This window comes from Symphalangus syndactylus, chromosome 10 (genome assembly GCF_028878055.3).
Source record: "Symphalangus syndactylus isolate Jambi chromosome 10, NHGRI_mSymSyn1-v2.1_pri, whole genome shotgun sequence".
Taxonomy (NCBI): domain Eukaryota; kingdom Metazoa; phylum Chordata; class Mammalia; order Primates; family Hylobatidae; genus Symphalangus; species Symphalangus syndactylus.
In genome coordinates, this window is record NC_072432.2 from 121160958 (window position 1) to 121182644 (window position 21687).

Consider the following 21687-nt stretch of genomic DNA (forward strand, 5'->3'; position numbering starts at 1 on the left):
ATCTTATTCTGGTTCTCAAGGGGAATGCTTTCAGTTTTTGTACATTCAGTATGATGTTGGCCATGGGTTTGTCATAGATGCTATTATTTTGAGGTATGTTCCTTCAGTGCCTAGTTTGTTGAGGGTTAACGTGAACAGATATTGAATTTTATGAAGTCTTTTCTGCATTGAGATTATATGATTTTTTTAGTTCTGTTTATGTAGTGAATCACAATTATTGATGTGAGTATGTGGAACCAACCTTGCATTCCAGGAATAAAGCCTGCTTGATTGTGGTGGATTAGCTTTTTGATGCACTGCTGGATATGATTTGCTAGTATTTTACTGAGGATTTTTTGCATCTATGTGCATCAAGAATATTGACCTTAAGGCTTCTTTAAATTTTGTCTTTGCCAGGTTTTGGTATCAGGATAATTCTGGCCTCATAGAATGAGTTAGGGAGGAGTCCCTCCTTCTCAATGTTTTGGAATAGTTTCAGTAGGAATGAGACCAGCTCTTTTTTATACAACTGGTAGAATTTAGCTGTGAATTGTCTGGTCCTAGACATTTTCCGGTTGGTAGGCTTTTTGTTACTGATTCCATCTCAGAAGTCATTATTGGTCTGTTCAGGGATTAAATTTCTCCCTGGTTCAATCTTGGGAGATTTTATGTTTCCAGGAATTTGTCCATTTATTCTAGGTTTTCTAGTTTGTGGGCATAGAGGTGTTTGTAGTAGTCTCTGAGGGTTTTTTGTATTTCTGGGGAGTCAGTGGTAATGTCCCCTTTGTCATTTCTGATAGTGTTTATTTGGATCTTTTTATTAGTCTAGCTAGTGGTCTATCAATCTTATTTTTTTCTTTCTCTCAAAGAACAAACTCCTGGATTTGTTGATCTTTTGCATGGTTTTTTGCATTTCAATTTCCTTTAGTTCAGCTCTGATTTTGGTTATTTCTTGTCTTCTAGCTTTGTGGTTGATTTGCATTTGTTTCTATAGTTCCTCTAGGTGTGTTGTTTGGTTGTCAATTTGATATATTTCTAACTTTTTGATGTGGGTATTTAGTGCTATAAACTTTCCTCTTAACACTGCTTTAGCTGTGTCACAGAGATTCTGGTATGTTGTATCTCTGTTCTCATTCATTTCAAAGAATGTCTTGATATCTGCCTTAATTTCATTGTTTACCCAAAAGTCATTCAGGAGCAGGTTATTTAATTACCATGTAATTGTAAGATTTTGAATGATTTTCTTAGTATTAATTTATATTTTTATTATGCTGTGGTCTGAGTATGTTTGGCATGATTTCGGGTTCTTTGAATTAGTTGAGAAATGTTTTACGGACAATTGTGTGGTTGATTTTGTAATATGTGCTATGTGCGGATAAGAAGAGTGTATATTCTATTGTTTTGGGACACACATAGAGGGAAGATCATATGAGGACCCAGGGAGAAGGTGGCTGTCTACAAGCCAAGTAGAGGCCTCAGAAGAAACCAAACCTGCTGACACCTTGATCTTGGACTTCTAGCCCTTAGAATGTGAAACAATACATTCTGTTGTTGAAAGTCTCTGTACTTGTTACAGTCTCTGTACTTTGTTATGGCAACCCTAGCAGATTAACACACTAGTCATTTGGGTCTCTGTGGGAATCCTTCTCTCATCAGAACAAGATAAAATCCTCAGCCCATGAGGAACATTCTGACAGTGCTGACGCAGGAAACAAAAACAATGCTGTGGCCCAACTGCAGCCTCATGGGGAACAGGATTACAGCTAGCAAATGTTGTCCGACCTTCAGAGGTTGGTCAACCTATTTCCCTTTAAAATATTTATTTGGGAACATAGTTTAATTTTTTTCTTTGCCCTCCAGATATTTTCATAGGAATAACTTTCATTTGTATTCTATAGTTTACTCAGATAATTGAAAGAGGTGTTTCAATCAGGTATTTAGCTGCAGGAGTATAGTTCATTTCACTACTAAGTATAATTTAAAGCTGCAGTCACATAAAATCTCTTTGGGGTTACATTTGGTGTTTGTTTTTTGTTTTTGTGACAGGGTCTCACTCTGTCACCCAGGCTGGAGTGCAGTGGCGAGATCATAGCTCACTGCAGCCTCCATCTCTCAGGCTCAAGTGATCTTCCTGCCTCAGCTTCCTGAGTAGCTGGGACTACAAATATGCACCACACCCCACTAATTTTCTTTTTTTTTAGTAGAGACAAGGTCTCACTATGTTGCTCAGGCTGGTCTGGTCTTGAACTCCTGAATTCAAGCCATCCTTCCACCTTGGTCTCCCAAATTGCTGGGAATACAGGTGTGAGCTACCCGCACCCGGCCAAAATCTCTTTTTGGAATGAAATATAACCAAAAATGTGTTTGTAAATGTCCAGTAGAGCTTGTATAGAAGACCTTGATCAGAGCACACAAATGTGTTTTGCACAAAGATCCATGCTGTTGCCACCGTGTAGCCTGAGCCAACACCCATGAGGATCAAACATCACCTGGAGCCAGTAAACGAGAAGCTCTGTTTATTTTGGGGCTTTCTGAAATTATCATCATTAGGGAGAACAGGCAAAATGATTTAGTGATTTTCCTCATATGAAACTCACAAAGAAAAACAAATATAATCAACAGGCATCTTTCTCCTTTCTGTTCCCAAGGCTGGAAAATTCTGTATTGGGGCACATTTTGGAACACTTACAGGTTTTTTGTACTATAGTGGTATTAGACATTTGATTCAGCAGCTAAATGAATGTGACCTCGCCTTTACTTCCTAAATTTCAGTGCCTTAAGGGTTTTGTAGGTGTCAAAGTAGAAGATGGAATCACTGCACAAAATCCAGAACTTCAGCAACGGTTCTAACACCTTTTACTAAAGCCCATCTTGGCATCATCAGCTCAGCTGTGTACAGAGACATTGTACATCTCGAGTACAACTGGATTTGAAAATGCATGCTTATGTTTAATAGAACACATGATGCATCTAAACAACATCTAATCGGAAGCTGTGAGCCACCACTGTCATAGGGAACCATGTCACACAGAAGACTTCTATAGGGTCTATACCCATAGCCCATATTAATTGGTGCCAGGAGATCCTGGCAAGGTACCCAGAGATAAAATCCTAAATGAAACCTGATCCCAACCTGGTGTGAAGTGTAATTACGATGGTTCTCACCCAGTTGGTTGTGTTTTATTTAGTAAAAGACTTGGACTGGAAATGGGTCATATTTTGGGCAAATGCCTTTGATAGCTGCATTAACCACTCTATGACTCTGGCTATTCATGAGGTTTCCCAAAATAACACCTTTGGCCACTACAAAGCTATGTGGAATTGCAGTTTAAAATGTTTGCTAGTCTTCCTATTGGGGTTCTACATTTGATTTCCATTAAGAGGTATCACATGGAACAATCACTGATAGCTCAGAGGTGATGACATTGATGTAGATATTCCTACTGATTTTGAGGGCTGACCTTTTGCACCATTTTCAGATAGTTAATATGGGTTATTCTTCAGCCTCTCTTTTATGCCTTTCAACCTCTGTTCATGAGCCCCAAACCAATCTCTTATCTAAAAATTATCAATACTGTGACCCAGGTCACTTTTGACACAACTTACTATGTTTGGGAATTCAATCTTTAGTTTATACATTACTAGTATCCTTACCTATTCTAGATTTGCATCCGATTTCTGGACATCTTATAGCTAAACTTTACATGTTCTTAAAGGGACATTGGGAGTGACAGGAGGTAGCCAAATGCCTAGACAGATGGAGTGGGTCCCCAGTGAAACCCCAACTCCAAAGCTGAAGACAGTTTAAAGCCTGAAAAATCAAGCTACAAGTCAAATCCACAGACCAGATTGAGAACCTGCTTCACATTTGGCATGCTTTCCTCTGATTCATCCCTTTCCTAATTGGTTTTCTACACTGCTATGCCCACCTTTGAGTGGTGGCTTTGCTTCAGCCTTTCTTTGCATACTCACAAACCAATCAGCATGCACTCCCCTACCCTGAGCCCATAAAAGCCCCAGACTCAGTCACACTGAGAAAGAAACCACATGATTGTGGGGATAGGGGACCACCCCCACATTCCCTCTCTGCTGAGAGCTGTTCCGTTGTTCAATACAAGTCTTCTCCACCCTCCTCACCCTTCAGTTGTCGGCATATCCTCTCCTCCTTCGTGGATGCAGGACAAGAGCTCAGGAGCTCCTAAATGCAGGTACAAGCTATAACACAGGTGACCTAGGGCACCACACCCAGCCCGGCCAAGGGCTGAGCCAGTGCACAAGCCAGAGCCAGCCTGGTGGGCTGAGTCGGGTGGGGAGTGCCTCCTACAGCAGGTAGCATGCCCCAGCAAGGCCCAGGTAGGGGCATTGCTGGCCAGAGGTCCACAGCTGACAAAGTGACCAAGAAAAATCCTGCATCAACGTGAAACATACTGGTATTGTGGGCCCCTGAATTTACTTACCCTCGATGTGGTTTCTCAGAATGAACATCAAGATTTCCCCAACATTCCTGGGAGGAGCCTTTTACTAGTGAGGAAGATGACAACTTCCTCCATGACAATTCCTGGATGAAAGAACTGTATGATTTCACGTTGGGTGATGTAGTAAGACCTTCCTTGAGAAGGAAGGTCCATCAGAAAGGGCAGGTAGTACTAGAGTCTATGCCATTAGAACCAAAGGAATTTTTCTCAGAAACTTTAAAATAGCTGATAAGGTGAAATTTTTGCATTATTAAACTAAGACCAGTGATACTTAGAAACCACCTTGGTACAATTTCCAAGTAGGATCTCCATGGTATTAAGAAGCTAATTTGACTTTAAGCAGCCAGCCTGTCTCTGTAGTGTTCAGCTTTGCTCCCAGGAGACTGGTTCATTATATTGTCATTACTGAGGGTTTTTTTTCACCTACATCTGTCATTTTGTAAGCATATCATTAAAAATACTTTTTAAAAGCTACTTCCAGCTGGGCGTGGTGGCTCACGCCTGTAATCTCAGCACTTCGGGAGGCCAAGGCGGCAGATCACGAGGTCAAAAGATTGAGACCATCCTGGGCAACATGGTGAAACCCTGTCTCTACTAAACATATAAAAATTCTGGGTGTGGTGGTGTGTGACTGTGGTCCCAGCTACTTGGGAGGCTGAGGCAGGAGAATTGCTTTAACCTGGGAGGCAGAGGTTGCAGTGAGCTGAGATCGCACCACTGCACTCCAGCCTGGCAATAGAGCAAGACTCCGTCTCAAAAAAAAAAAAAAAAAAAGCTACTTCAGTATATTTTTTTCACTATAAAGTTGTATTTTATTAAAACAGCTAATAAACTAAGCTATTAATCACACTGATAGTATTTATCATGTTTTTGTATTTGATTGCCTTTATATAAGGAGATACCTGGGTACTGAGGTAAGCTTGCTTTAAAATTTCACCACCAAAAAAAGCATCCCTGGGTGATCATAGTATAAAAGGATGAAATAGAAATATCACTACAAGCTGGATTACTCATTTTTAATTTTTACTATTGTACCTAAATTAGGTACTGTTTTACCTGAATTAGACAGTGTTGAATCCTATACAGTCTTACTCATACTTATTGAATTTTTTTAAATGTACTCTCAAAAGCTAAATTATGTTATACACAATTATAATTGTGTAGAAAGTATATACATGTCTAACCAAGATGCCAAGACTTTTTATATGGCTGTGTTGGAGGCCATACATAGTAAATGTGCATTTTCCACTGTAAGTAACAGCAACAAATTTAATTCTTAATAAAATGTCAGATTCATTCTTGTACCTGTTTTTTCCTCAATGGTGATAACTGGCCTTCAATTCAGCTTCAGCGGAATGTTAAATGTTAACATTTTGCCATTTGGAGATCAACTGCAATGAATATTCAGCGTACCTCAGTGGAGGCCACTTAACCCAAGTCCCCACACTCCTCCAAAATTAATTTAGAGCAGCTGAGACTTTCTAAGTCAGGCACTGCAGAGCTAGATGCTGAAAGGGGTCTAAATCCCAGAGTTCTCACCTCCACTTTCCCCAAGGTACCCACAGAGAGCAAGATTTATGAGGACCCTGCAGAGAGAGGCCATGTTTCTCTCCCCGCCACCACCCCCGCAACCAAGAACGTGCGCTAGTGGATGCTTGGCTTTAGAGACCCAGACACACCAGCGAAAGCAAAGCCCGTCAACATTAAAGTGAGAAGAAATGGATCTTAGCCACCGTGGGGAGAAATCTGTGGGGCACACTGGAATTGGCTTAAGCTGCTTTTAAAGTTTCTGAAATGGGACACTTGTTTCTCAAAGAACTCATGTGCTTAGGTGGGCAATTTCCCCCACAAAATAAAATCAAGAATAAATAAACTTCAGACACCAACACAACCTTCTGTGTCTCTTCCTCAGTTATGACAATAAAACTTGATCAAGGTGAAAGAAATGGTTTGACTCGCAGTGTTGGCAGAACAAAAGGGACACTGTTAAGGAATATTTATTTTTGGTTTTGCCTTTCCTATCGTTACTTCAACCTGTGACCCTTTGCTTTTCAGGCCAGGAAGTTCCAGGCTGACATTGCCCCAAAAGGAAAGAGGTCAAGGAGAAACTGAAGGAGAAAAAATAATAATAATAACCTTTAGGTTTCAAAAGCCCCAGCACAAATGCTGCTTCCACAGGGATTTATCCTCTATGCTGAAAGAATCAATGACTGCACAAAATATATGGGAAGTGGTTTTCAGGAGATTGGCAGTAAAGTGGTGAAGGACTTGATCCCTGAGAGATGAGAAGCAAACAGAGCCAGGCTGTGATGGTCTCGGGCAAGGCCTAGGGAGGGTGTCCAGGAGAGAGCCGCGTGACAACAGAAGGAACCTGGTAAACCCCTTAAGCTGGGGAGATAGATCCCAGACTCTGGAGGGACCAAGGCAGCTGGAGTTTGAAGGAGATAACTGCACAGCAGGAGAACTCTGGATTTCAGTATTCAGCACACACTAGTCAATACACACCTGTGATGAAACTATCCAAGGCTGGGGGAAGACCCACTGAGAGGATTAGAGGGAACAGAGGCCAGGATCACACAGGGCCGGGAATAGTGCCAGGATCAATAACAACTTAGACATCAAAGCTTGACAGTGATGCTTTCAGATGATGGGTACCCCAGTGCATTTCCATTTTGAATGGAAACTGTTATATGGTGCTAGACCCAAAGGGAAGGATTCATGACCTGGAGTCAAGGGGTATCCCGTGTGCCATCCCTCTCAGTGGCCAATGAGGAATTTATGTTTTCTGTTCTCAGAACTCTGGGCTCTGCAACTCATGGTTCCCAGATGGAGAACTCTTCTTCCAGTGGACACAGCAACTTCCATTGAAGTTTAAGCTGTGACTGTGCCTCCTGGGTACTTTAACATCTCATGCCAAGCGACCAGCAGGCAACAAGGAGAGATAACAATCCAGCAGGGCTAATTGACCCTGGTCATCAGGAGGAGGTAGGGATGCTGTGACAAAATGGGGGTAGGACGGGTCCACATGGTCACCTCTCGGCACTCCCTTATCCAGTTTGACAGCAAATGGACCAGGAATGGCAGGAGTGTCAGCCTGAGCAGGGGGTGGTGCTCAGGATTCAGACTGCCTCAGAGGTAACAGCCTGTGTTAGGCCACATGTTAACTGCCAGGACCAGCAAAGGTGCTAGCCAAGGCAGAAAGGGATCCTGAATGGAGATTGGAAGAGGGAGATGAGTCCTCAGGTAGCCAGGAGACCAGCTGCAGAGGTGAGCACTACAGCTCATTCCACAAACCCTCCTCTTCCACATTTCCCCGACAAAGAACAGGGGCACCGGCATCCTGGAGTAGCTGCTCCCAGAACACAAGATGAAGAAGCAAATCCAAACAGCATGACGGTACAGTGTAGTGAACACAGGGATGCATCACCTAGATCCACTGCTGCCAGGGGCTATTAGCAGATGGCCTCCAGCTGTCAGCCCCTTAAGGGATTGCCCCAAGGCAGAGAGCTGCCTTGCCAAGATCTCATCAGTTCTCAGGGCAACCCAGCGTGGGACAACTCCGAAGGGTCATCCTAGCTCCAGGGCTCCCGTGGGGTGGGCAAAGGCTGTCACTGGGTCTGCATCACAGTTGGATGCCTTCCTGCTCCTTCTGCAGGAGCTGATCCCAAGGACATTCCTTGGCCAACATGCTGCATTTCATACTCTGCTTCCCAAGAAGGCAACCTGCAATGCTAAGATCACCCATTAGGAAGTAAAAAGTAGAGGAGGTGGTTTTCAATGCAAGCCATGTAGGGTGGAGGGCTCACTTGTAACCACTGCACTATGCAGTCCACTTAAACCAGGAACTTAGAACTCCATGGAAAAGGTCAAGGCATAGGGGAAATCTCTAACTGACTCTAAACCTAAAGGGAGTCAAAAAACAAAACAAACAAAAATTTCTTTTTTTTTTTGAGACAGAGTCTCACTCTGTTGCCCAGGCTGGAGTGCAGTGGCGTGATCTCAGCTCACTGCAACCTCCGCCTCCTAGGTTCAAGCAATTCTCCTGCCTCAGCCTCCCAAGTAGCTGGGATTACAGGCACCTGCCACCATACCTGGCTAATTTTTTGTATTTTTAGTAGAGATGGGGTTTCACCATATTAGCCAGGATGGTCTCGATGTCCTGACCTTGTGATCCGCCCGCCTCAGCCTCCCAAAGTGCTGGGATTTCAGGTGTGAGCCACCGCACCTGGCCCAGGACTGAAATTATTGAAGACTGCTTAAAAGTGACTTGAGGCCAGGCGCAGTGGCTCACACCTGTAATCCCAGCATTTTGGAAGGCTGAGGCGGGTGGATCACCTGACATCTGGAGTTCGAGACTAGCCTGGCCAACATGATGAAACCCCATCTCTACTAGAAATACAAAAATTAGCTGGTGATGGCGCATGCCTGTACTCCCAGCTACTCGGGAGGCTGAGGCAGGAGAATCGCTTGAACTCAGGAGGCAGAGGTTGCACTGAGCCAAGATCATGCCACTGCACTCCAGCCCAGGCAACAGAGTAAGACTCCATCTCAAAAAAAAAAAAAAAAAAAGTGATTTTTTTTTTTACTCTCAGGCAAATGAAGCTTGAGATAGAAATTAAAGGGAAACAATTAAGCATTTTGTTTTTGCATATCTGAGTCTTAGAAATCACATCCACTGCAAAATATCTAAAATTAGTGAGATTTCACTATTGGAATTAAATAATCAGAATTATAGCACCCATATAGGCACATAGCCATTTCTATATTGTTCCCTAGAACCATCTAGTGTACCAGTCTACAAAAATCTTTCTGTGTTTCCAAACATCAAGGCATGGAACTAGAGAGAACATATCTGCAAGTCATCCCATTAGAAGTCATTCTTATTCCTCTGTAGAAGACCAAAAGGCACCCTCCCCAAAAAAGATATCCACATCAAATCTCTGGAACCTGTGGATGTGACCTGATTTGGAAAAGGCTTTTCGCAGATGTGACTGAGTTAAAGTTCTTGAGAGGAGGATTATCCAGGTCGGCCCTAAATTCAGTGACAAATGTCCTTGCAAGAGACAGGTGAGGGAGATTTGAGACAGAAGAGAAGACACCCACACGCAGGAGAGGAGGCGATGTGAAGAAGAGGTAGAGAGCGGAGCGATGCAGCCTCAGGCCCAGGAATGCCAGGAGGAGATACTGGAAGAGGCAGGGAAGGGGTTCTCCCCTAAAGCCCCCACTGGGAGTGTAGGCTGATGGATCTCAGACCTCTGGCCTCCAGAACTGTGAAAGGATAAACTTCCGTAGTGTTAAGCCACCAAGTTTATGACAATTTGTTGCAGCAGTCACAGAACACTAATATGTCATCACGCCTTCAGCATCAGAACACATCCATGACTGTTTTGAAAGTATACAGCTTTACAATCCTTAACTAGCCAAAGAGACAGTGGCAATAACCAGACTTCTCCATGTATAAGCACTGTGGGTGCCATGCTGCGGAAACATTGCTCGCGGCTATAGACACAGGAGTATTGATCTGCCTGTGGATGTGAATTACAGCTCCTCTCCTGAGGAGTACAGAGGCAGCGGGTGTGTGGATTTTTACATCTTGAGCCTATTTCAGCCAGAGCTATGCTCAAGTTCAAACAACTTAAAATCCAGTAGACAGTCTTAGAGCAAAGAATTGATCTCACTTGCATTTTGCTAATAAAATAAAAAGTAAACCATTTATCAGGACGACATGCAACTGGTTGGCACCAAGCTGGGAATCAGATCCTCTAAAGAGAAGAAATGCTATTTTCCACTGTAAAAAAGTATTGATACACTTGGCAAGGTTGTCGGAATAGGGAAGGGGACACTTACAAAGTCAAGGAGAAACACTGTTCTTTCTCTCAGAGTAACAAGGAAATTCATTTTGCAACATACCATTTTGACAGTAGCATTGTGAATAGAGCCTATTGTTATCTCTGCCCTCTGGGAATATACAGAAAGATACTGCCTTATCTGTCGAGGCTCAGGAACCTCACGGGGGCTATTTAGGGGCCCCAAATCTCACCATCTTCTCTCTGGGGAGTATGGGGGAAAGTGGAAGAAACGAATAAAGAATTAGTTTTTTTAAAGTCTTCGAGAAATCCCCCAAGTGATAACAAAGTATTCAGTGTGAAGGCTTAAAAGTGAACAGGCAGAAAGGAATAAATGATATACCACTTAACCTTTTGAATAATCCTGAGGGTTGAGTGTTATAGTTCTTATTTTACAGATGAGGCAAATGAGGTTCCAAGAAGTTAAAGGACTTGAGGTCACAGTAAGACACAAAGCAAGGACTGGAACACAAAGCTGACTCCTAATGCCCTGCCCCTTGAACTCTACCACATTTCCCCAAAGTCAAATAGATATGTAAATAATAAGGGATGTGTAGGCACCCCCTTGGGAGAGAAAGCTGTATACCTCACAACCCGTGAGATATGGTGGGGGGGCAAATAAAATAATTAATTTATTCATATATCAGGTTAGGCCAGAAGCAGTGGCTCACACTTGTAATCTCAGCACTTTGGGAGGCCGAAGCTGGTGGATCACCTGAGGTCAGGAGTTCGAGACCAGCCTGGCCAACATGGCGAAACCCCGTCTCTACTAAAAATACAAAAATTTGCCAGGCACGCTGGCAGGTGCCTGTAATCCCAGCTACTTGGGAGGCTGAGGCAGAAGAATCACTTGAACCCGGGAGGCAGAGGTTGCAGTGAGCTGAGAGCACACACTGCACTCCAGCCTAGGTGGCAGAGTGAGAATCCATCTCAAAAAAAAAAAAAAAAAATCAGGTTATGTCTATGTTTAACCAGTAATATATATGGGGCACAGGGAGACAAATAGGGCACAGTTGTCTATACCTTGAAGGGTCAGGAAGTCTAGAAGGAGAAATGTGAATTACAGAAATGACAAAGCAGGAACAGTGTGCACAACAGGACACAGGTGCAGACCCACACGGAAGCCCAGCAGGGAGAGGCGGCTGCCAGGGACAGGTGGAAGGAGAAACTTTAACCCAATTGTGGGAAAGAAACTTTTATGCTAAAGAAAGCATACACAAAGAGAGGTGAGATGGGATATAAAAATGCTTTAAAAATGTATAAAATGTAAAGAATTATTTGAAGAGAAATCCGTACGGAAATTCACACTGGACAGACTTCAGCTTTTGTAACATCCAGGGTCAGTCCCCAGAACAGAATTAACTCGTCTCAGCTCCTCAGACCATTATAAATCTGAAGTTGAAAAGGATTCTTTAGAACTCTAACGATGTTATAACTAAGTTTTCATTACAGCAGTCCCCCTTATCCATGGGGATACATGCTAAGACTTCTAGCAGGTGCCTGAAACCACAGATAGCACCAAACCCTCATATATCCTACTTTTTTCATATGTATACACATCTGTGATAACGTTTAATTTATAAATTAGGCACAGTAAGAGAAACAATAATAAAAAATAAGACAATTATAATGATATAGTGTAATAAAATTTATATGAATGTGGTCTCTATCTCTTCTCCCCCTCTCAAACTATCTTATTGTGTGGTAGTCACCCTTCTTTCTGTGATGTAGAAGGGGTAGAGCAGGATGTCATGGATTTCATCGTGCTACTCAGAACAGTGTGCAACTTAAAACTTATGAATTAGTTCTAGAATTTTCCACTTATGCTTTCAGACTGAAGTTGACTATGAATATCTGAAACCACAAAGACCAAAACTGAAGATAAGGGGGGACTACTGTAATACGTTATGTAATGCACTTGTTTAGTATATTGAAACAACAACAGTGAAATAAGTATAATGGGAACTGAAAATTAGGGAATAGATAAGCTCAGGTTATGAAGACACATAGAAAGATAAACCATTGTGTGATATAATGCGCAGTAAGCACCTCTACTTCTGTGCTGATGGAGTAGACACACTTCTCCTTATCCCTCTGCGAGGTACTACTAAACTCTGGACAGTGAAGGTAAAACAAATAGAAGACACTAAGAGGTGGAAAAAAGAAAACCAACTAGGTAGGGAATGTGGTTTCCAAGTAACCTGGTGGTGAGCTCCCTGGGTTTTCTTTTTGCTCCACATGTTGCTGACTTGGGACTGAAGAAGCTGCCAACCCAGAAGCACAAATTGATATCAACCAAGAAAGCCCCAATCAAAGCCTGCTCTCTAGCCAAACAACAGGAAAGGGACAGCCAAGAAGACAGCCACCACTCTACTCCAGCCAAACACCAAAGAAAGAAACTATGACCCCAACCCCACCCATGCCAGCAAGGGCCAAGTGGAGAGCTTAGACATCCCCCCCACCAAGCTACAACAAGCTGCCCCTAATGCCCTCCAAACCAGGCGGTGTCAGAGAAAGCTGAGGACGGTTCAGGATTTTAAGCACCTTCCAGGTGATAATGATTTTTTTTATCACCACCACTTCCTGTAGTGTCAGTGGAGACTACATGGGGAGCCTGGACTTCTACCCCCACCTGGGGTAGTCATGAGGTACCCTTTCCTCACCCCAGTGGGGTGGTGTCAGAGGTTGCCTGATGAAAAGTCAAGACTTTCACCACTAAGCAGCAGTAACAAGACCAGCTTCTCCTTCCCCAGAAAATAAAGTGTTAGTGGTGACTACATGAGGAGCAACAACAGGCTACTCAATCCTCTCCCAGTCAAGTTGGCATTAGTGGAAGCTTAGTAATTCTTACATATATCCAGCAGTAACAAGGAACCCCTTCCACTCCCCACTGAGGTTATCAACACAGGCTGAGAGAGGAACCTGGACCTTAACCTTCACCTGGCAATAGCAACACAGTATCTCCCTTCTCCTGCTGGAAGAGTGTCAGACAAAGCCAGCTAAAACAGAAGGTTTACAAAGATTCAGCATCTCATAACATAATATCCAAAATGTCCAGGTTTCAGCTAAAAAATCATTCATCATACCAAGAACCGTGAAGATCTCAAACTGACTTTGAAAAGAAAATAGACAACAACACTGAGATGACAGGGATGTTACAATTACCTGACAAAGATTTTGAAACAATCATGGTGAAAATGATTCAACTAGTGATTATGAATACACATTAGACAAATGAAAATATAGAAAATCTCAGCAAAAAATAGAAGATATAAAGAACAAAAACAAAACTTTTAGAACTGAAAATGAAATAACCAAATTTAAAACTCAATGGATGGGCTCAACAACAGAAGAGAGGGGACAGAGGAAAGAATTTGTGAACTTGAAGATAGGGCAATAGAAGCTACCCAGTCTGAACAACAAAGTTGTTCTGAAAATAAAAATGAACAGAGCCTCAGGAACCTATGGTACTAAAACAAATTATCTAACCATTTGTATCACTGGGGTCCCAGAAGGAGAAGAGAAAAACGATTGGATTTTAAAACTACTTGAAGAAATAATAGCTGAAAACTTTCCAAATTTGGCAAAAGAGGGCCTACAGATTCAAGTAAAACTCCAAATAGGATAAACTCAGAAGAATCCTCACCAAGGCATAGCATAGTCAAATTTCTAAGAACTTAAAATCTTGAAAGCATCAAGAAAAATATGACACCTTACTTATAATGAGAAACAACTCAAATTACAAGGGATTTGTCTCAGCTAAATGAAGTTCTCTAGGCAGAAAGGAAACAACTTAAACTTTGGAACATCAGGAAGTAAAGAACACGATAAACAAAAATACAGTTAAATATAATAGACTTTACTTAAGTTTTCTAAATTATGTTCAATGGGGTTGAAGCAAAAATAATAACACCATCTGCTGTGGTTGTACATATATGTAGAGGAAATATTAAAGAATTATATTGTAAACAGAGAGGGTAAAGGACTATAAAGGGAGATCGTTTCTACAATTCATGAACTGGTAAAATGTGGGTGGCAAAAGACTGGTAAGTTCTATATATACAATATAATAGTTAAGCAATCACTAAAGAAATTATATAAATATACTCAAAATGATATAGATAAATCAAAATGAAATTCTAAAAAATGTTCAAGTGACTCACATGAAGGAAGGAAAAATAGCAGAGAAACCAAAAATAGAACAGAAAATAAAAAACAAAATGAAAGATGTAAGCCCTAATTAGTGCAATAATTACATTAAATATAAATGATCTAGATACACCAATCAAAAAACAGGGATTATCAGAGTGAATTAGAAAAATGATCTAATTATATGATGTCTACAGGATACTCACATCAAATATAACAATGTAATGGTGAAATCCTGTGTCTACTAAAAATACAAAAATTAGCCAGGCATGGTGGCAGGCCCCTGTAATCCCAGCTACTCAGGAGGCTGAGGCAGGGAGAATTGCTTGACCCCAGGAGGCAGAGGTTGCAGTGAGCCAAGATCACACCACTGCACTCCAGCCTGGGTGACAGAGTGAGACTCCGTCTCAAAAAAAAAAAAAAAAAAATCTACCTGTATAGATATAATAATGTAAGCAGGTTGAAAGTAAAACAATGAAAAACAATATATGATACAAATATTAATCAAAAGAAAGCAGGAATTGCTGTATTAACATCAGATATAATGCGCTTTAGAGCAAGAAAATTATTAGATACAGAGAGAAACATTACATAAGTGTCAGTCTACCAAGAAGACATAGCACCTTGAATGTGAATGCACCAAACAGAGCTTCAAAATGTATGAAGAAAAAACTGAAAATTGAAATAGATAAATTCATAATTACACTCTTCTCTCAAAAATTGATAGGCCTACATAGAAAATCAGGAAGGAGATAGAAATATCAGACAATACAGGATCTAACGTTTGTAGAACACTATATTCAACAACAGAATACACATTCTTTTCATGTGCCCATGGAACATATACCAAAATAGATCACATCGTGGGCCATAAAACGAACTTCAACAAATTTAAAACAACTTAAGAACATGGGCAGCCAATCCTAATGCGGCTCCCTGGAGCCTGATGCCAAGCAGCTCCCCAATGGGCTAAGCAGGGGCTGGCATCATGGATTTCTTCAAAGCATTGCTGGAGAGGTCAGCACCTTGAGGCTTCCAGCTGCAAAAGGGCAAGGACCTCAATGTGCCCTTCTCCATTTCCTGGCTCACTCCTGGAGGCAAATGACCTGAGCCTGCATAAAGTGCCTCTGCCTGGGTCTCAGCAGGTCTCAGCCAGTTCAGAGCAAACCACAGGAGGTTCTGGTTCCTGCCACAAACGCCCTGCAGTTCATGCTTGCATCCAGCACCTTCCTCAACAAGATGGCCTGGCCCTTCAGGGCACCCCCACCTGCTGGCAGTGCAGCACAGCAGAATGGACAGCTGCTCCAACTTTTGGTCCCAGATGCTACCAAGCAATGGCTGATGGAGAACACCAAGGACTGGCTACCACAGCCTGGGACAGGCCAGTCACCTTCCTTCAGCATCCTTGCCCTCCTCATAGACACCGAGTTCATGCAAGACCTGGATGAGGAGCAAGTGAAGAAATCAAGGGAAAAGTATGTCCTGGGGCTATAGAGCCCACGCTAACCTGCCTCCAGGATTGGCACCACCAGCACTGTGCCCACGTGCTCAATGTACAGTTGTAGCTTAGCCCTCTCCAGCTGGCTGCCCTCTCTGTCTACCTCTTTCTATTTCTTCTGCCCATGGCCAACAATAAACACAGGGTCACAAAAATTTAAATTACAATACCATTTGCAATCACTCAAAAAAAAAAAGGAAATGCTTAGGTATAAATTTAACAAAACACGTTCAGGTCTTATATACTGAAAATTACAAAATGCTGAAAAAAGAAATCAAAGATGTAAATAAATGAAGATACATACCAATAATCCAAGAATATCATGTTCATGGATTGGAAGACTCAACATAATAAAATTATCAATTATCCCCAAATTATAATATACAGGTTTAATGTACTTCCTATTAAAATCCCAGTAAGAATTTTTTAGAGAACAATCTAGAATTTATATAAAAGGCAAAGGAACTAAAACAGCTAAAACAATTTCAAAAAAAAGAATAAATTTGAAGGAGTCAGCTTATTATTTAGCAACTGTAATCAAGACTGTGTGGTATTGATGGAGGAATAGACACACAGATGACTGAAACAGAATAGAGAACTCAGAAATAAACCCACATATGCCCAACTATTTTTTGACAAAAGTGCAAAAGCAATCTAACGGAGAAAGGACAGCTTTTTCAACAAATGGCGCTGGAGCAATTGGACAGCCATAGGTTAAAAAAAAAAAAATGAAACTTGACCAAAGCCTCACATTTCATACAAAATTTACAGACTTAAATGTAGCATACAGACTTAAATGTAAGACACAAAATTATCAAACTTTTAGAAAATTATAAGAAAATCATCAGGATATAGACAAAGTTTTTAAACTTGACACCAAAACCACAATCCATTTACAAAAATTGTAAATTGAACTTCACCAAGATGTAAAACTTTCACCCTGCAAAAGATCCCATTAAGAGGATGGGAGAAGATGTTTACAAACCATATATCTAACAAAGGACTAGTAACTAGAATATATAAAGAATTCTTAAAACTCAACAGTAAAAACCAAGCAATCCAATTAGAAACTGGGTAAAAGACATAAAAAGACATTTCACTGAAGAGGATGTACATGTGGCAAATATGCACATGAAAAGATGTTTATCAACATTAGTCATTAGGGAAATGCAAACTAAAACCACAGTGAGATATCCCTACATACCTAAGAGAATCACTTAAAAATAATAGTCACAATACCAAATGCTAACAAGGATGCAGAGAAATTGGATCATTCATATATTACTGGTGGGAATGTAAAGTAACACAGCTATTCTAGCAGACAGCTTGGCAGTTTCTTAAAAAACTAAACACACGACCACCATACAACTCAACAACTGCATTCCTGGGCACTTACCCCAGGGAAATGAAACTTACGTGTGCACAAAAATTTGCACGCAATGTTTATAAGCAGCTTTATTTGTAACAGCACAAAATTTCAAACAACTCAGATGTCTTTCAGCAGGTGAATGGTTAAACACACTATGGTACATCTACACAATGGAATTCTACTCAGCAATGAAAAGGAACTATTAATAACAATTGATAGATATCAATAACAATCTGGATAAATCTTCAGAGAATGATGCTAAGTGGAAAAAGCCAACTCAAAGGTTTACATACTGTATGGTTCTATTTATATAATATTCTTGAAATTATAAAAACTATATAAATGGAGATGAGATTAGTGAGGATGGTGGTGGTTATAAAAGGGGTACATGAGGGATCCTTGTAGTGATGGAAATGTTCTGTATCTGGACTATCTCAATGTCAATATTCTGGTTGTAATATTGCACTGTAAAATATTGTAGTTTCATAAGATGTGACCATTGGGGAAAATTAAGTAAAGGGAACATGGAATCTTTCTGCATTATTTACAACTGCCTGTCAATCACAATTATCTCAAAATAAAAAAATGCAGTGGAAACATAGACTACATGAGGATATATACGATAATTGCAACTATGTAAAAATATGGACACAGTAGGGAAAGAGCATACAAAACTGAAAATTCCTTGGAGTATAATTATAGAGAATTTAGTTTCCTAAAATTTAAAACCATTATTCTTTCACTGTGTCTTTTATAATTTGTGTAAGGTCTTTGGAACAGCATTGTGCCAATTGTTTCAATATTTTTTACCACATGTACAAATACCAGGTTTCAATTTTTGTTGCCAGGGGGGCAAAAAGTGCACCCGACTTAATCTGTCCATCAATGAGTCATAGAAAATCTCTAAGCCTTAGTTTCTTTGGAAGATCAATAACATCTCTTCCATCTGTCTCACCGCATTGTTAAATGAGGCTCAAAATGGTAAGGTGCTTCCAATCTGAAAAGCCATTGTAAAACCAATGTAGTACGCAATTGCAAAGTGGTCCCCCATTTTAGATAGCCAATGTGCAGAGTTTTATCAACTAAAATTGACTGAAGCAAGGAATTAAATTTATCTAGTGTTATGGGCTGAATTTTGTCTCCCTGAAATTCGTATGTTTAAGCCCTGACCTTTAGTTCCTCAGCATGGGATTGTGCTTGAACATAGGGTTCTTAAAGAGGTAACTGAGGTTAAATAAAGTTATTAGGGTGGGCCCTAATCCAATATGACTGGTGTCCTTATAGGAAGATTATGACATAGACATGCACAACCATGTAAGGACACAGGGAGGAGACGGCCATCTCCAAGCCAAGGAGAGAGGCCTCGGGAGAAACCAACCCTGACGGCTCACGACCTTGGACTTCCAGTCTCCAGAGCTGCGCAAGGATAAGTATCCATTGTTGAAGCCATCCAGTATGTGGTACTTTGTGATGGCAGCTGAGTAAACTAATACATCAACCTTGAATCCTCCATTAAAGGTTTGACTGTTAGCAAGCTATGTCCAACAAAGGGTCCCACAGCATACTAACATAGATGTAGCCTGGCCTTGGAATCAAATCACCCTTGGCTACAATTCTGTGTCAGCCACTTGTGAGCTGTGTAACTTGGGAAAATGACTTCTGCCTCTGGACCTTAGGTTCATCACATATTAAAGGTGGTTCCTTCCTCCCGGGGTTAAATAAGGATGCAGTGAGACTGGATTAAATGAGGGGATGCTTATGAAGGCCTGACCCATACAAGGCACTGTGTGTATTAGCTTCCCTTCCTTATCTTAAGGATCTTGTATCCCCAGATAAATCGATACCATCTTCACTCATAGAGTTCCTAGTACTTTTACACGTCTTCACATTTTCATATGATTTTCAATTTAACCAGTCTTCAGTTAAGATAGGAAGAATGGGCTGAGTGCTGTGGCTCATGCCTGCAATCCCAGCACATTGGGAAACTAAGGCAGGAGGATCACTTCAGCCCAGGAGCTCGAGACCAGCTTGGACAACAGAGTGAGACCCCTTCTGTACAAAAAAAATAAAATTAGCCAGGCATGGTGGCACATGCCTGTGGCCCTAGCTACTCAGGGAGCTTAGCTGGGAGGACAGCTTGGGCCTGGGAGGTCAAGGCTGCAGTCAGCTGTGATTGTGCCACTGTACTCCAGCCTGGGCTACAGAGCCAGACCCTGTCTTGGGGGGAAAAAAAAGTAAACAGAGAGAGAAACCTAAACGATTTGGACAAAATACAGAGCTAAACGGTAGAAGAGTCCAAAATCCAGGCTTCCTGGCTTTTCTTTGACCAGAAAGATGGAAGCTCCTAGTATGGAATGAGGCTAACCCCATGCAGGATAAGAATTTCTCTTGTTGGAGGCCATGGTCACTCATATTTGGCTCAGAATAAATCTCTTCAAATATTTTACAGTGTGACTCTTTTCATCAATAATATGTATGAAAGGGACAAAAGTAATTTTTCTAATTTAAATAAAGGGTATCCCTGACCCCCAAATCCATCCAGATTCATTCTTCCCAAACACAAACTTCATTCTGTTTCTTTGCTATCTAAGATCCTTCTCTGACTCCTCTTCCCTGATGTTGGAAAGAAATTGCGTCCAACTCTTTCCGTCTGACCATCACCTCCCAACGTGGTCAGCCTCCGGCTCCTTGTCCAGCTTTTCTCACAACCCCCCTCCACCTCACAGGGCTCACTTCCCAGCTCACCCCTTGGCCACACTCATTTCCACCTTCAAGCCTCTGCTCTAGCCCTCCCTCCCCCCACTCCTCTCCATGCAAACTAAGCTAGAGACCAGCAGGGACTGCTCACCCCCCTAGCCTTTTTTTTTTTTTTTTTTTTAAGAGGGAGTTTTCACTCTTGTTGCCCAGGCTGGAGTGCAATGACACGATCTCGGCTCACTGCAACCTCCGAGTCCTGGGTTCAAATGATTCTCCTGCCTCAGCCTCCTGAGTAGCTGGGATTACAGGCACGCGCCACCACACCTGGCTACTTTTTGTATTTTTAGTAGAGACGGAGGTTTCACCATCTTGGCCAGGCCGGTCTCAAACTCCTGACCTCGTGATCTACCCACCTCAGCCTCCCAAAGTGCTGGGATTACAGGCGTGAGCCACTGCGCCCATCCAGGGACCTCCCACTTTTTAAGGGCCCATGCCCCGACCTCCACTGCCCCAAGCATGGAAATAAAGGAAAATTCTGAGTTCCTTCAAGGGAAACTCCAGTCAACTCACTAGCCCATAGAGGCAAACATGCAACTTCGTAAGAAGATCATAGTAGCCTAAAATGATAGCCAAGGAAAGTTGGAATTCAGAGATGTTTGGTTTCCCTAGACAAACTAAGATATATCTTAACAAATGTCCCTGGATCCCCCCACCCAGGAACCCCACATATGTATGGACCCACTGGCATGTAGACCTCAGATACAGGGAAACTGAGGACTCAGCTCTGACCAACATTCTTTGCTCTAATTTCTTCCCGAGGGGCTTGGAGGGAGTCACATCTGGAGCCAGTTAACATTTTTTTCATCTGGCTACAAATTTTTAAACAAAGCTTCTCTTCCTTAACCAATTGCAAATCAGAAAATCTTTGACTCTACCTACGACCAGAAAGCCCCCACTTTAAGATATCTCACCCATTTAGGCCAAATCCGACGTGTGAACTCCAGGTATTGATTCACGAATTTGCCTGTAGCTTTTGTTTTCCTGAAATTAAACCCCGAATTTTCCTGAAATTAAGCCCTGGGGGAGGTCATGGTTTGAGCAATAGCTACCTGGTCTGCCTTGCTTGGCGCCCTGCAAATAAACGCCTTCCTTTCTGTCCTTGCGACCTTGGTGGGGATTTCTGGACTTTCTGCACGGGGCAAGCGGACCCCAGTTCAGTTCTATAACCACCTTGCCATTCAAGGCCAATTTTATTCCACTCCGAAGCCTCCCAGACAACAGCAACTCCTCCATTTCCCAACTCTCTGTGCCTCAAAACCCTCTGGGCCCCTGTTTCATTAATCAATTGACCTCAACTGGTCCCCCGCCCCGCCCCCACCCCCAGGACTCGGCCGCTCCCATCCTGCCGCAAGCACTTCCCACTGGAAAACTTTCCAAATAAATCAGTAAACCAGGACCTGGGGCTTTTGCTGGAAAGTCAAATTACAGTATTTGTTTGAAGACTCTTTTTCATTAAAAAATAAGCAGGGATGTGAGCTCAAGACACACATACACACACACAAATTCCTTCTTACAAGGCAAACATCCCATTTTAATGGATCTAATCAGATCCTCAGGATATAGACCTAAGAATAGACATCTGTACTTCTCTCTTAACACCAGAGGTAACTGGGT

At 41.9% G+C, this 21687-nt stretch overlaps 1 pseudogene; it reads left to right on the forward strand.

Moving 5' to 3' along the window:
• The first annotated feature begins 2820 nt into the window (after nt 1-2820).
• LOC129491449 (sphingolipid delta(4)-desaturase DES1-like) lies at nt 2821-4982 on the forward strand (annotated as a pseudogene).
• The last annotated feature ends 16705 nt before the right edge of the window (nt 4983-21687 follow it).